We start from the raw sequence: 17,133 nt of genomic DNA, 5'->3' as shown, positions 1-17,133 counted from the left end.
AGAATGACACAATTCCTACTCTCAAAGAACTGACAGAACAAACAGACCCAGCAAAAGCAATGTTACCAAATCACAGAATTGGAAGGGACTTCAGTGATCATTTAGTTCAACACTTGCTTGAACATGGTAAATATTTAATAAATACTTTGTTTGATTGACTGCATAGGAATCTCCCTACACCATCACAAACTTATTTCTACTTGAAGATTTTTCGTTAATTAAATAGCTTTACATGTTAGGAAATTATTACATAAACCAAGTCTAAATTTGCCTCTCTAAAACTTAGGAACATAGATTTAGAGATCAACAACCATTCAAGGTCATGGAGTCTATGCTCTGACCAAGGCACAATACAAAGGAACTATCACCTCCTTTGTCCTAGCTCTCTTAATGTAGACTAAGATGGAGTTAGCTCTCTGGGCCCCCTTATCACCTCTTTGACTCCTAAGTTTGCACTCCATTAAAGACATTTTAAGACTTTTTCTTAAATAAATTCATATTGTCCCCTAGTACCTAGCATAATGTTTCACACACAGTAGATACTTAATAAATCTTGACTGAGTTGGGTCTATTTTACTACAGGCTTCCATGGTCTGATTTCCTTTTGATTATGTTTTACTGAGTTTGATTTACACAAATTTGCCTTGTATAACCTTCCTTTGATGATCTATCTCTCCCTACCATCCTTCCCACAAATGTACAAAAGAATCACTTGATAGTAGCTGAATACAGGAGAAAAAGATCTGTGCATTGTGCCTATGAAGCACCAAACTGTAAACAGGCTTTAAAATTGCCTTTACTGCAGTCTTTCAGAAGCACATGAATACTTGCTATTCCAGGCTGATGGAGTCAGGTGAAGGGACTTTATGATTCATCCACCTTCTTCCTCTCTACCAAAAATGCTCCTTCCCACCATATAATTCTAAATAAAATAATATTATTTTCATATTACTTGATATGAAAAGCAATGCATTCATATTTTTATTAAGACTTGAGGAATAAATGGACTTCTTCCAGTTTTACTCTTATGTGAGCATAAAAACCTCACTCAGGGAAGATTAAAAAGTGTTTTTCTAAATTTCTTCAAGGAAATCTCCTTGAGCTTTAATAACTGAACTCTTGAGTGACTTAAACATAACTCTATTATACATTATATCAACAATGTTGATAGTTTTGATGCCTCTACCAGGTCCTAACTTGAAATAAATAAACCATCCAGTCTCTCATTGCTATTTTTCAATTTTTAGTAAAAAATCAATGACTTGACATGACAACCATCTGCCATTTTTCATGCTTCAGTCAGATATTTTGTGATGCATTAGCCTTCATTCATCTCATTTAGAAAACAGCCTGCCAAAGTTATCAGGCCTTTCACTCATGTAACAAATGAAAGTATGACTTTAGGACAAGTACCATATATTTGCAGTTCACTTTCATCAGAATTTACATCACCTGGAAACATTCTTTTTCTCTTGAACACACATACGTTGGCTAGATAACAGTCATTCTTGGAGAACTGGTGTCAACCTGTTCACTGTGGCCTGTCATGTGAGGAGAGAGGTATGCTCTGGGAAAGGCTAGATGACCACTTACTGGGGATGTGCAAAACAACTGATTTCATTAAGTGATTCCGATGTGCATAGTAATGTGCTAGGCACTGGGAGAAAGACAGAGTTTAGGCCAGACATAGTCCCTTCCCTCATGGAGCTTTTGCCATCAAGTAGGGGGAGAACACAAAACACAGATGACTATGATTCTCAGAATTACGTGCTAAAAGCCTGAAGTGCAAAACAAAATCCCCTGAGGTTTCTGTGGCACTTTAATTCTTATTAGCTGTGTGCCACTGAGTGCTTCACAACTCTGTGAGCCTGTTTCCTCTTTATAAAATGAATATAATCATAATGTTACCACAATACAATACTAGATTTGAAGTCAGGAAGATCTGTATTCAAATCTTTACTCAGTCACTTACTTAGCTATGTAACTCTGGGCAAGTCACTCAGCCTCTCAGTGCCTCAGTTTCTACATCTATAAAAGGGGACTAATAATAAGACCTACCTTACAGTATCATCATGAGGATCAAGTCAGATAACATGAACAAAGCACTTTGCAAAACGTAAAGTGCTATGTAAATGCTAGCTATTGTTGTTACTGTTATTTCATGGGACTATTGTAAGAAAAGCACATCATGAAGATGAAGGCTCTATAAAAGGGTGGTTCATTATTATTTCATATAAATAATAGCAATATCACTACCAACAGGTGATTCAAGGAAGCAATGTTGTAAAGGACATTCATGTATGACATAAGATTTGGACTAAATGCTATTAGAGGTCCCTATTATCTTTGGAGTTGGAGTAACTAAATTCTTTGTCACTTTCTATAAGAGTGTTTGTCATGGGGAGAAACAGTTTTGACATCCCAAAATAAGACAACATCAAAGACCCAGTTATATTCACAAGCAGATGTTCTCTCTGTGAGCTCACTTATGCATCATTTCTAATTATTTATTTTCCCATATGAAGACTCCTGGGGGTTCAAAACTGTGCTGTTCATGTATGCAATGTGTCCCAAAAGTCTTAGTGCAGTTTAAAAACTTGGAATATCCTGTATATAATAGCTTCATTTTCATTCGTTAAGTATGAATTAAATATATACTAGTTGCCAATGCTTGGAATGTGAAGGGGGAAAAAACCTGCTTTCAAAGAGCTTACATTCTATTAGGGATAAAAACATGTATGTGAGTAGATACAAACCACCTAAAAATAAACACAAATTGTGAGGGTGAGGAACACAAACATCTTGGGGGGATGGGAAGGGCTTCCTGTAGGAAGTGGAATTTGAGCAGAAACTTAAAGGGAATTTGGGTATAAGAGAAGACAAATAAGGAGGACAGACTATGAAAAGGCAAAGAAATGGGAAATGGAATATGTGCGATGAGTATTGTTTGAGGGGAGGGAGAGCAATATATAATCAGCCTAGAAAGATAGGTTTTAGCCAGATGGTAAAAGGCTTTACATACTAAACAGAGGAGTTCATGTGTTATCCTATGGGCAACAGGGAAGTGGTGAATCTTCTTTAGCAGGATCACGGCACAAACAGGGCTTGGATTTGTATCACTATCCCCAAAGATACTCAGTGTCCAGATGAGTCCCTTTTCACTCACTCTAATCTCTGTCTCAGTCTTTCAGTCTCTCAGTCTCTCTCTCTCTCTCTTTCTCTCCCTCTCCCTCTCCCTCTCTTCTCTCTCTCTCTCTCTCTCTCTCTCTCTCTCTCTCTCTCTCCTCTCTCTCTCTCTCTCTCTCTCTCTCTCTTTCTGTCTGTCTGTCTGTCTCTCTCTCTCTCTTCTCTCTCTCTCTCTCTCTCTCTCTCTCTCTCTCTCTCTCTCTCTCTCTCCTAATCACTCTGAGTATAATAACTAACTCTCTGTCCACATAGTATTGTCTACACACTTAACCTCCACTTTCAACATACAAGGGCCAGCTTTTTAACCATCCCTACCCCAACAATTACCAGTAATGGAAGACTTTTTTCTTTAACACACTGGGGATAACTATTAATTAGGAGCAGCTGCAAACCCTCTCTGAGGTAGAATATGCAGCTGCTTCTTCTTCAGAGTCTGTCAAGGGGGAAGATGATGTAATTTAAAAAAAAAAACTAGATTTTGAGCCAGGAGACTTATGTGACATTAGGCAAATTCTCTTACCTCTCTGGACCTCAGTTTCTTCATATGTAAAATGAGAGGATTAGGGGGTGAATGGCTTTTGAGTCAAAGGACTTGGGTTTAAAATTCATTTCTGATACTTATTACCTGTTACCTTGAATAAGTCATTGGTCTCAATTCCCTAATTTTTCAAATAAGAAAATCAGACTAGATGACCTCTGAAAACACTCCTAGCTCTAAACCTGTGAGCTTATTGATCATAAATTTCATAATTGCAGAGTCTCAGGATCCTCAAGAGACAAGGGACCTCAGAGGTCTCCTAATGAAATCCACATCAGAACAAGGATCCTCTATGCAATATACCCAATCAGTAGTCATCCAGGCCTTGCTTGGTTGGAGCACTTGAGGTCTTCAAGCAAAAATTGTAAGATGTAGATCTGGAAAGTCCCTTAGAGATCATATAGTCCAATACTCTCATTTTATCACGAGGAAACTGAGGTACAGAGAGGTTATGTGATTTGCCCAAGGCCACACTGGTAGTAAGTAGCAGAGCTGGATATTCTGAGAGTCTCAGTCCCTAAGATCCCTCACACATTTAATCACATAATTCTATGATGCAAAGGACGGTGGTCCATCCTGATTAATACAAACCTTATACATATCTCTGTAACCTTCACTATTTCCAAGATCAGGACTCAGGGTACATAGCAATTACCCCCAGCCAAAACCTGGACCAGGGTAGTCCAGGGAAGGTGGTTTCTGCAGAAGCTACTCTCCTTTTTTTTTTTAACCACAATCAGGAAAGCAGGGCAGTTGAGTTGTGAAAGAGAGAGGTAAGAGCTATAGATGCCAAGAATCCTAAGAAAATCTCCAGCCCCTTTAGTACTCTTAACTTGCCTCTAGGCAGAAGAGAAAGGCAGGAAATTCAGAATCTTTGAGCTGGTGTTTGTTCTTTTCTGGCCCGTCAGCTGAAAAGCTGATTATCTTGGAAAGAGAACTCAGGGTGGACAGGTGAAATTTCTTCTCTGCAAAGCAGAATATCTTCCAATTTGTTGTTCTGGAATAGCTTTCCATGTGTCTGACTGTTGTGTTCCCACGCAATGCATATATCCTGGGAAGTCTCACAAACTAGACTATTCAGACAGGTGCCCAAGGTCTTAGGAGAAAAGTGGAGTGGGAAGGGATGGGAACAAGCATTCATTGTTGGGCAGTCAAGTCCAACTCTTTGTGACCCAATTTGGGGTTTTCTTGGCAGAGATACTGGAGTGGTTTGCCATTTCCTTCTCCAGCTCATTTTACAGATGAGGAAACTGAAGCAAACAGGATTAAGTGACTTGCCCAGGGTCACACAGATAGAAAGTGTCTGAAGTCTGATTTAAACTCAGGAAGATGAGTTTTTCTGACTCCAGGCCAGGTACTATACCAGTGAGCCAAGCTAGCTGCCCTAAGCATTCATGAAGTGCCTACTATTTGTCAGTTGTGCTTAGCACTTTATAAACATTATCTCATTTGATCCTCACAACAACCCTGGGATGCAGGTACTATTAATATCTATATTTTATAGGCTTCTTAGGAAAAGAGAGTATTTTAGGATTAGGGAAGGATTTTGAGATACTTTGGAAAAGGGATTGCTATTCAGATACAGTGGGAAATAATCTGAGGTGCATTCTAACTCAGAGACTGTGAAGTGACAGCTTTATACTTCACACTCTCAGAACACTTTCCTATTTTCCTGTGTTAAAGAACGAGGCACCCTAATAGTCAGAGATTGAGATAACCCTCCAGCCTATTAGGATGGTCCTCTCTAGCTCCTCAGTATAAAGAGAGCCTTACCTCTATCATTGTTACTAGCATCCAGGTTCCCAGGAAGAGCTTTAGAGGATTTTCCTCTTGGCATTGCCTGATTGAAATTCTGTCTCAGAATTCTTCCAGAGGTGTTTAAAACTTTCCTATATTTTGGAGGTGATAAAAGGTTCAGGATCATAGATACATACTGGCACCTATGCCATGGGTGAAGGTGTGATAGTTATTAATTTATATGCTCTAAAATATTATACTCTTCTCAGCAAAATATATTATAGGGGACAAACAATAGTAGATACAAATACATAATGATCAATTAGGAAAATTTATTTTTTCCTTATTATCTTGGTGAGAAGTGAGGTGGGTCTGAACTAAGATAAAGAGGCTGGGTGGGTAAAGAGAACAGGCTAGATGCAAGGGATGTTATGGGATAGAACCAACAAGACTTGGCAACTAAATGTATGTAGAAGGGCTATGAAAAAGTCAAGGATGACTTCAAGATTGCTAACTTGGGATGATTAAAAGGATAGCGATATCCTCAATAGAAATCAGAATTTGGGGACTAAGGATGGGATGAGGGTGGGAGGAACATAATATCTTCTGTTTGGGGCATGTTAAATTTGAAGTGCCAAGACAATCAAGGAGAGATATTAATCACAGTGAAAAGTAAACCATAAGCTTAATGTTTTTAAAAAATAAGCAATGTGTTGAATCCTATTGAGCCAAATACATTAAAATAAGGTACATTTTGTACAACAAAATGGCTTGTTAAAAAAAGCTAATGTCCCACTTATTTCAATGTAGAAGATTCCGGTCCAAACAAGCAAACAAAAATCAGACAATTCTTTCCCTTCATTGTAATGAGATTTGACCTGACTGCATGGGGGAAAAGTCATAGTGCATTAAAGAAGGAGGTTTATAATCTCTTTGACAGTTTATATATGAGTAAAAAATGGATATAGAATCTCATACACCTTGAAGACTGACATTCTTATTTCTATTACATTTGCACATTGTCTTTTTATGTTTATGTTTGACTTGTTCCTTTATTAGCCTTGATGTCACAGAAAAGTTAGCATACAAGTATGCCTCACATTACTGAATGTTTAAAGTCCATATATTGTTCCTGGCAAAATTTCCACAAGACCTGTCATTTCTGCTTTTACAATTTCTCTTGCATATGTCTCCTCCTTTTACTCTCATTGCTATCATCCTAAGCTAGGCTTTCTTATGTTTTTCATTTATACTATTAGAACAGCTTTCTCTCTTCAGTCTATGCCCTCTCTTTTCCAAAATCAACACTGTTACTCAAATAATCTTAATCTACCACTATCAACAAATTAATCAATAACTATCTATTTAATATCTACTATGTGCCAGGCTCTGTGCTAGGACTGCAGATACAAATACAAAAGCAAGATAGTTTCTGGCTTCAAGGTGCTTACCTGATAGATACAAAACATATTCACATATAAGCAAATATTGGATATGTAAGAAAAAAATACAGTGATTTTGGAAGGTGGGCAAATGAAGACTAATAAGAGAGGGAATGAGGGAAAGACCTCTTGAAGAGAGTGACACTTGAACCGGGTCTTAAAGGAATCTTGTATTTCCAAGGGGTGAAAGTGACTAGGGAGGACATTTCTGTGCACGGGGGAGATAACCCACACAAAGGCACAGGGGTGAGGAATGGAATATGTCATGTACAAGAAATAAGTAGGCGAGGCTTACTAAAGCATTCAGACATTCAGTAAACATTTATTAAGCTACAAATATGTGCCAGGCATTGAGCTAAGTGCTGAGGTTACAAAAAGAGACAAAAGACAATCTCTGCCCTAGGAGCTTAAAATTTAAGGGGAAGACAATATGCAAACAAATGTATACAGGATAAATAGGAAATGATTAAAAGAGGGAAAGTACTAGGATCAGGAGGGGTTGGGGAAGGCTTCTGTAGAAGGCAGAATTTTAGTTGGGATTTAAAGGAAGCCAGGGAGGTCAGCAATTGGAGTAAAGGAGGAAGAGCATTCCAGTCATGAGAAAAACAGCACCTGCTTCGGGCTTATTGTAAGGAACAAAGGAAATAATCTATGGAAAGTGCTTGAAGTTCTTGAAATGCTATATAAATTCTGTTATTAAGGAACAGGGAGTCATAGAAACTTCTTAGGAGGGACACAGCTAGATCTCTGCTTTAGGATCAAAAGTCTGTTAACTGTGTGGAAAATAGCTGGCATAAAAGGACACAAGGCAGGTGCATTAATTAGGTGATTTTCACAATAAGCAAAGAAAGCCTAAACTAGGGCATCACTCCTCTACTTAGAAATTTTTCATAGCTTTCCACTGCCTTTTCATAAAGCAAAACCTCCTGATTCTGGTACTCAAGGTATTTTGTGTGTGTCCCTGGTGAGAGTCTTATGTAGTGGGCAAGTTGCTGGAGGTCCCGTGGCATATCCTAGCCATGGGTAGGGAACCTGCAGCCTGTAGGCCACATGTGGCTCTTTAGGTCCTCAAGTGCAGCCCTGTGACTGAATCCAAACTTCACAAAACAAATCCCCTTAATAAAAAGATTTGTTCTGTAAAACTTGGATTAGATTATATCATTTGATTTAGTTGTCACAAAGTCAGCAACAGTTGCATCCTTGGCAATATCTTCTGAGCGCTTTTGGTTCTCAAAAGTCTATCTGTAGCAGAGGTCCTGTGTCCCCAACACATTCTTGTTTAGAGCAAAAGTGATAATCAAAATAGCTGTTGGAGCTATATCTGAGCTATGTATATGTTGCCCCAATCACTGGTCCAACAGGTCAGTGGACAGGACTTTTGCTTCTTTATCTTCTAGCCTTTTAGGTAGGTTTCATTCTCGCTGGCATATGTTAATGGAAGCTAACATTTGTATAGTGTTCTAAGGTTTGTTAAGCATTTTATATTAATTCATTCAGTCTTTACAACAACCCTGTAAGGTAGATGCTATTATTATCTCCATTTTTCTGATGAGAAAACTAAATCTGAGTGGGGCTAAGTGACTTGTCAAAAGTCCCACAACTAGTAATTGTCTGAATTTGTACTCTTGTCCTTTTATCTCGAACACTTTATACACTGTACCATCTAGTTGCCCATAAGTTAAAGGTGTATCAATGCTCACCATGTTAACAGTACAAAATAGCCAGTTCCCAAAAGTGGGGAATTCAAAAAGGGAGACACAAAACCCAAATCTGGTTCCAACTTTAAGTGAATTTCAGAGCTTCTTTCTGATTTCCTGGGTCACTCCCATGAAACATAAAAGCACTCCCTTTCCATGTGTTGAGGTGTTAGAAAGTGAGATTACTAGAATGTTGTATTTAATCCTACTGCTGACTTTCTAGGAGCTGCCACGGGAGGACAACAGGGAAGAAAATCTGCTGCCAGCTGCTTGAAATCATTGAAAGAGCTTTTATCTAAGGGTTGCATGATTCTACTGTCAAATCCAGAGTTTTAAGATTCAACACAATTCTCTTACATGAGAATATGAAGGATTCATTCTCCTGGTCAGTAAGCATAATAATATCCACTGTGGAACAGGAAAGGAGAGAAATAAACTCCTTTACCAGTCAATTGAAATGCATTAACAATCCTAAAATGAGCCAGGCACAGCACTAAACACTGAGGATACAAAGAAAGGTGAAAGGCAATCTCTGCCCTTAAGGAGCTCATAATCTGATGTGGGAAGACAACACACAAAAAGAAGCTGAAAGGTGGAGGGGGGGGCAGGGCCCAGGCTACAATGAGGAGATAGGTTTCAGTGTTGATGTGATCTTGCTGGTTGGTAAAGGATTCTAGAGAGCATCGATGAAGTCTAGAAGAGGGTAGCCATGAGGGAAATTTTGAGGTGGCTGCCTTGAGTGGAGCTCACCACTGTCTGCCCTTCATGCTCGATGCTTGTCCACTTCAGGCAAATAATTAAAACTCTCTGGGATTCAGTTTCTCATCTGTTAACCCAGAGGGCCACTGAGTTCCTAGTTCTAGATCTCAGATCCTTTGAGTCTGACCTTTCATTTTCTTAAAGGACAAATCATTAATGAAAAACAATCTTTACTAGGTCCAATGGACAGTATTTTAAGAAGTCAGGATTTTTTTTTAAGTTCAATCACCAAATATTACAAGGTCAGGTAAACTCCCTAAAGCAACTACTTAAGCATCTCTTGATTATGAGTAGCACCACTCTGCTCCTACTGCCAAGTGTCCAGCAATCCAAAGTGAGTAAAATCAATCTCAGTTCCCAACAGACAGTGCTGCTAATGCAGATGTTACTCAACTTCCTCAGTTCCTCTAAGGCATTCAAGGAAGGAAACGCCTTTCAAAGACATATGTGGGACAAGAGAACGTTCTGCCTGAGTGCCCTGGGAAGCTGTGAGTGGGGACGTAGTGAAACTCAAATATAAATGTTGAGTGTCACTTTCCTTTCGCTAGCTAGAATAAATGTTTGCCCATGAGTAAAAATAGGTGGCAGAAGCAGATATGCATGCCTGGAGCTGAAGGATAACTGTGTTGTGCCTAATACATTAGAGAAAGCGTGCAAGAGTAGTCTGTCCTTGTAAAAATATTACCCTTGTAATGCTGTCAGAGCTTGGTTTTCTTCCACAGAGGTGCCAGCCACATAAATTAAGATCTGCCTAGGGGCAAGTCTGACTTATATAACCCATATGCCCATATTGTTGTGTTTTATATTGGGAATTGGTAAAGTTCTCACATTGTAAGCCTTCATTTTCCCCTTTTTCCAGGGGGTCACCTCTCAAATTGCCAGTATCACAACTTGTAAAACGTCCTGCAGAAATGGCTGTCAGTGAAAAGAGAACAAAAATCTGATCACTGGTACCAAATCAGAATGTAACATCAACATTATCATCACAAGCCATTCTGAAACATTTAATTCCTCCCCTACCTGACCCCAGTCAATTGCACTGGGTGTTATACATACACACTGTATTTAGATTTAGTTCCTTTCTCTAGGAGTTCAGTGAGTCTATGAATGTGAAATGGGTTATAGCACCAGCCCAGGCCTTGTTCCTTCCCTCAGCACTAGATTTGGAGACAGGGCAAACCCCATCTCTGCCATTTACCACCTTTGTAATTCATTGAAGCTCCCTGAGCCTCAATTTCCTCATCTGTAAAAATGGAAGTAGTTTCATTAGATTATCTCTGTAAGTCATTCCCAACTTCAAATCCTATGATCTGTTTTTCTCAATATTTTGGATGGCACTCATTATTTCATTGATGCTGGGAACTCCTGGTTAGGAAACAGACCCTACAAAGGCAGCTCTGTATCTTTTCTGAGACTCAACATCTTTCAAAGTTGCCTTAGACATTGAGAAGGTTATCAGTAAATTTCAGAGAAGCAGCTTGAACTCAGGTCTTCTTGCTTCCAGAAGTCAGTTTTCCATCCACTCTGACATGGTGACTCTCAATATATAGGATAAGAAATAGAAATTAAATCACTGTTCAGGACTACTACTGCTAATGTAAATATATAAATAATACTTAATAGAAACATAATATAAATTGAAAAGTAAAATTATTTTGGAAGATATTTAGGGCTGTTATGAAGTTTTCAGGCCTCCAAGTGTTATTGTTTTGTAGGCTGAAAGTATGGGAGCTTATTTTTATCCATCACTTTTCTCACTGAGTCTCAGTTTCCTTGTCTGTAAAACGGAGACAATATGCATGCACTATTTCCCATAGAGGCATCTTTGAGGAGAATGCCTGGTAAAGTATAAAATGCTTTAGGATGAGAAAAAAAAAGCTATAAAATGTTACTGTTTTCATTTAAGTATTATTCACAGTAAGTCAAAAATCATTGTTAGTAAAAACATTAAAAGTTAAATATTATACTTATACATCATATTTTAGCCAGAATGATCAGGATGTTATCTAGACTCAACTAATAAAAATTATTTTAAGATGGAATAGGTAGCAAAGAGTCAGATGTACAAAGAGAACAGTTATCCTAATGGCAATTCTTTGTGCATTTGGGTACAAATAGTAGTAACTTTTTTATAACTTTCTTCCTGTCATATTTTAAATGCCAACCTCCTAGGCATTACAGGTACTTCGGTGGCACAGTGGACAGAGTACCAGATTGGAGTCAGGAAGATTCATCTTCCTGAGTTCAAATCTGACCCACACACTAGTTGTGTGACCCTGGGCAAGTCACTTGCTTCAGTTTCTTCATGTACAAAATGAGCTGGAAAAGGAAATGGTAAACCACTCCAGTATCATTGTCAAGAAAACTCCAAATGAGGTGACAAGGAATCTGAAATGACTGAAATGACTGAAAACCTAGGCATTATTATTTGTTTGAAATGTAGAACACTTCATAAATTTGCATGTCATCCTTGCACAGGGCCCATGCTAATCTTCTCTGCATCATTCCAATTTTAGTATATGGGATGCCAAAGCAAACATCTAAGCATTATTTTTTATTTTATTGATGTCTTTTGCATTTATATCACATTGATTTCTAAAAATACTCCTTTATCTTTCTTTACCATTTTTAGGATGTAAAAATGCTACAAAATGCTATTATTTTCGTTTAAGGATTATTCACAGTAATTTTAAAAAAATCACTCTGTTAGGAAAAATTAAAAAGATACAACCATAAACTAAACCCTCTATTGTAAGGAAAAACAGTTAAACAAAAACAATTCTTATAGTGATCATGTCTGAAAACATATGCCATATTCTGCCCCCTACCTCTTTCCTCAGATCTATGTATTCATGACGAAGGTGTCTGTGCCACAACCACTTATGTGCTGTTTTTAAACTTAAATTGCTTATTCCCTCTTCTGATAGCTTCATTTCTTTCATTTATAGGTTCCTGAAATCATTGAAATCTCTCCAAATTTATAGAATCACAGAATTCTAAGGACCCATCCCATCATGAAAGCAAATCACTAATTTGAATTGAGCGCTTGAGTTGTACTTTTTCTGGTGTGTGGTTCCCCAACAGTCTACTTCTTAGTGTATTGTTCAACCTTAGAATGTGTTCTGCCTCTTTTGCATGTACTGTACCATACCCAGTCTTATCATCTTGGATAATAGTTCACAAAGGCATAGCATTTTGTCTTTTGCAAAGAGCTTTTCTCACAACATTGCTATAAGATTATTCCAATTTAATATTATCTTTTAACATACGAGGCAATGGAGGCTCAGAGACTTGTTCACAGGCATGTGGTTAGTAAGGTTTAGAGTTAAGACTTGAACCCAGTTCTCTTGAGTCCAAATTAGTTCTCTTCTCCATACATCATACTGCCTTGACTTCCCTGCAAGACCCAGATCAATTCCTACATACTTTACGAAAATTTTCCCAGCCCAAAGTCATCTGTGTCTTCTCTTAGTTCCCTGGCAATGATTATCTGTATTTTTCAGTAATCTTATACAGTAAAATCTCACTTCTCTGAAGATCATTTTGAAACTCTTGAGCATCTGGCTCAGGATGCAGAAATAAACACATGCAAAAAAAACTAAAAGAAAGCAAACAACAGTGACAATAGAAGCAGTGTCTGAATACTAAGCAGCTATAAAAACAGCTGAGACAGTGAAACCAATATTGTGTCTACCATGCTCCAGGAGGTGCATGTTGCTGCAGAAATGGTCCTAGATTTGTAGCCAGAGGACCCAGGTTCAAGTCCTGCTTCGCTCACTTACTTGTTGTGCCACCTTGGACATCTCATTTAATTTCTGTGTTCTTCAATTTGCTCAAATACAAAATGAGGAGAGAGGATGAGATGATCTGTTAGATCTCCTCTATCTATGATACTGTGATGTTACAGTTAGTCAATAGTTCACTGATAAGAATAAAAGAAGCTATCAGATTGGCTAATAATCTATGAATGTCTAGCCTCTCCTAGGAGTGTTAAGACAACTGAAAGGAATTTTTTAATGACAAATAAGAAAAAAGTAGAAATATTTATAATGACTTTGGGTTAGCCAAAGGAAAAAGAGCTATATTATATGCACTAGTTAATAATTCAGAAGATAGGAAGATATATATTTGGGGATATTTCCATTAAGTCTGTACCCACAAAGCTACAATCCAATGGGTTTGACATATAAAGGGTTAAGCAATCAGCCATTTTAAAAACGGCCTGTCAAGGGGGCAGCTAAGTGGAGCAGTGGATAGAGCACCCGGCCCTGGATTCAGGAGGACCTGAGTTCAAATTCGGCCTCAGATATATAACACTTATTAGCTGTGTGACCCTGGGCAAGTCACTTAACCCCATCGCCTAGCCCCCCCCAAAATGGCCTGTCAAAAATTACCCCTTGTCCCATCATTCTGAAAATAGGAGGTTTTATTTTATATATGTTTCTGACATTTTTCAAGCAGAGTTTTGGGAGTTTTGGTTTTTACTATTTTTGAGGCTATTACAAGGAGAAATGCCCTGTATTCATGTTGTTTTGAAATATATTCTATGGAATAAACAACAAAGTATATAGCAAGTGATACATATGTATATGTCCTCTATCTTAAATGTATATTTTGAATTAAAACTAAAAGAGTATGTGCACTATATTCTTACATGTACATTCCAGGTGAAAAGAATGGCCAAAGATGACCTATAGACTTCCGTTATCATTTCATTTGGATCAATATGTAATTCAAAATATGAGCCAATAACAGTTTTTATTATCTAGACTTTTGAAAAAAATGAGAGAGTATCAGTTCTTCTTAATAAATTGAAAAACAATTACACCTGGGAAGCAGGGAAACATTTAATTAATGTGGAAGCCCATTATCCAAACTGTAGGAAGAAAATGGTTTGTGGAGTTTCCCAGTTTCATGGAAAGTGGGCCTTAACAAAATAATGGTCCTATCCTTTTTTATTTATTTTTCAAAGTAAGGTCACTTCTAGATTAGGTGCCAATAATATTCATTGATCTCTATAGTTCTACATTTTTTTAAATCTTAAGTTGTAGCTTCTTTAATAAAACCAAAGCCCTGACAAAATTTAAAGGGAGAAAAAAAGTCAGGCCTAGGTTACTATTTTGTTTGATTTCCAGAAAAGTGATCTTGTCAGTATCACTAACTTTGTTCTGATGCAGCTTTGTGATACAGTAGATAGAATGCTAGGCCTGAAGTCAGGAAGACCAGAGTTCAAATCTGGCCTTGGACATTTATTAGCTATGTGATTCTGGGCAAATCATTTAACCTCTCTTTGCCTCAGTTTCCCCTTCTGTAAAATGGGGATAATAATAGCACTTTCATTCCAAGGGTTGTTGTGAAGATCAAATGAAATAATAATTGTAAAGGGCTTAGCACAGTGCCTGGCACATATTAAGTGATATAGAAATGTTAGCCATTATTATTACTAATTCAAATGTTAATATATTACTATATTAATGAATTAAGCTTGTATTCATTAAGGTGAATGTAAGCACCCTATGGGCAGGATTTTTTTTTTTCATTTTTGTCATTTTATCTCCAGTGCCTGCCACAAAATCTGGCACATAGGAGGTTACTAAATGTTAGTTGATTGAGTGATTTATATACAATTCTTAACTTGTGTACAACTTGGAAAATATTGTGCAACTTAGATCCTCTGATTTTATATATCCAAGTAGATTCCATGAACCTGTTTTTCTCTCTGTGTTTTCTGGATAGTATGTTCTTCACAAACTTGAGATGCTCAGATATTTGTAAACAAACTTTCCTGTGGTATCAGAGTCAGATTTATTTAATAGCTGGTGGACTAAATCCATTGGGTTCTGAGTTGTGTTGTATGATTTCTAAGATCCCGTGTGACTCCCCAGCCCTGGCATTCCTGTGCAAGAATATCTGAAATAATCTACATTTCTCTTTTCACTCAGAAGCCACAGCAATTTAATTTAAACCCACTTTCTCAGTGCTCGGAGTATGCCATTAGATGTTACAACAGAAGGATTATGCGTTTTCAAATACAGCTAAATCAAATATGTACAAAACTGCCCTCCACTCACATTTTAAGAACTTTAAGAAATAAACACTATTTCTTCTAGAAATCTAGGGATTTCTGCTGTTGCAGTGAATGATTCACATGCAAAGTATGTTCTACATGTGGGTGGCTGTCTGAACACACAGCATTACCGAGCGACAAGATGAATCCTTAACGGAATAAAATTAAAGCTGTTTGAGTCTTTGGAATGTTCACATTCAGTATCTTTTGATGGGCTGTGTCAGTATCAGCACTGTATATGCCAAGGGAAAACAAGACCTTTCAACAAATTGATTGGGGTACTCAGGTATACTGTACTGTATGCCCATCCACTCAAAGGAAATTTACCATAACATAATGAAAACCATAGATAATAAAAACCACAGTCCATATTTACATATCATTTTGTTGTTGTTGTTGTTGAGTTGTTTCAGTCATGCCCAACTCTTCATGACTCTACTTGGGGTCTTCCTGACAGAGATACTGGAATAGTTTGCAATTTCCTTCTCCAGGCCATTTTACAGATGAAGAACTGAGGCAAACAGGGTTAAATGATTTGCCGAAGGTCACACATCTAATAAGTGTCTGAGACCAGATGTGAACTCAAGTCTTTTTGACTTCAGGCTGGGCACTCTATCCACTGCACTACCTAGCTGCCCTAGGAAAAGTTAGTAATATTGAGGTTTTACAAATTACTTTGCATTTATTATCTCATATGATCCTCACAACAATCAAATAAGCAGCAAGCATTTATTCTGCACCTATTGTGTGCCAGGAAAAAAACAAAATACAAAAACAGAAATGAAACTACCCCTACCTCTAATGAGCTTAAGGGGAGATGTGTTGACAAATGTATATCTATGGATATCACTATATTAGGTTATTTTCTGATATGGAAGATTTAAAGACCCAACTTCTTAATAATCCTGACTTTGGGGCTATAGTTATGAAATTAAGAGTTCATGCTGATGTCCCACATTAGAGAGAAAACTCATTTAACAATGAATGGGGTTTTCAATTCAGGCTCTGCCCTAGGAAACCTCATTCCTTCCTGTGTAACCTCCCAGAGCTGGGACACAAGTAAAAACAAAGGCAGGGTTAACTACAGGTGTGGTGTGAAAAATAAGATTAAGTCAGGCAAATGCAAATTTTAGTAGAAAAAAAAGAACATGCTCACAAATAGGTTTCAGGGGACAAAAGGAGATAAGGACTATCATTTCTTCCCTCTCTTTTTTTCCCCTCTGTGCTCCAGCTACCTGAGGGAGCACCAACAATTAAAAGAAAAACCTTACACAATTCTGCTTGCCCCTTTCATTTTCACCTCTCCAGCATCCCAGGAAAAGGTATGGGTTTGAGGAAAGGAATTACTGATGTTGCCACCACTACTGCCATATTCAGTACTGCTACTGACATGTATGGGCTGAGGAAAGCCCTAGCTCCTCCTTCCTCTCTTTTTTTCCTCACCTTCTCTTTCGTTCTGCCTCCAGTTACAAATAATATGATTTTTTTTTTGCCACAAAAGCAAAAGGAACTGCAAAATCCAAAATTCTCTGCAAGTCCAGGCCATTCTTTTTCTCTTCTAGGGAGCCATTACATAGGTATATAGAGAAAAAAAGAAGTAAATACAAAGTAATAGCATTCTGACAGAACAGAAAAGGCTTCCTATAGAAGGAGGTACTTGAGTTCAATCTTGAAGCAATTAAGAGATTTTTATGGGGCAAGTGCAAG

At 37.8% G+C, this 17,133-nt stretch overlaps 1 protein-coding gene and 1 non-coding gene across 3 annotated transcripts in view; one reads left to right on the top strand and one right to left on the bottom strand.

The window, feature by feature from the left end:
- Nucleotides 1-17,133, top strand: part of DLGAP2 (DLG associated protein 2) — a 1,185,476-nt gene that overhangs the window by 764,715 nt on the left and 403,628 nt on the right. The gene's annotated exons all lie outside the window — the stretch shown is intronic.
- On the bottom strand, nt 11,793-11,897 carry LOC144456129 (U6 spliceosomal RNA). Its single transcript, XR_013485030.1, has one exon. It is a non-coding gene; the product is annotated as a U6 spliceosomal RNA (small nuclear RNA).

This window comes from Phascolarctos cinereus, unplaced genomic scaffold, assembly GCF_003287225.1.
Source record: "Phascolarctos cinereus isolate Bilbo 61053 unplaced genomic scaffold, phaCin_HiC Scaffold_2;HRSCAF=192, whole genome shotgun sequence".
Taxonomy (NCBI): domain Eukaryota; kingdom Metazoa; phylum Chordata; class Mammalia; order Diprotodontia; family Phascolarctidae; genus Phascolarctos; species Phascolarctos cinereus.
The sequence above is the reverse complement of the archived record's forward strand: the minus strand, read 5'-3'. Positions and strand labels throughout refer to the sequence as shown.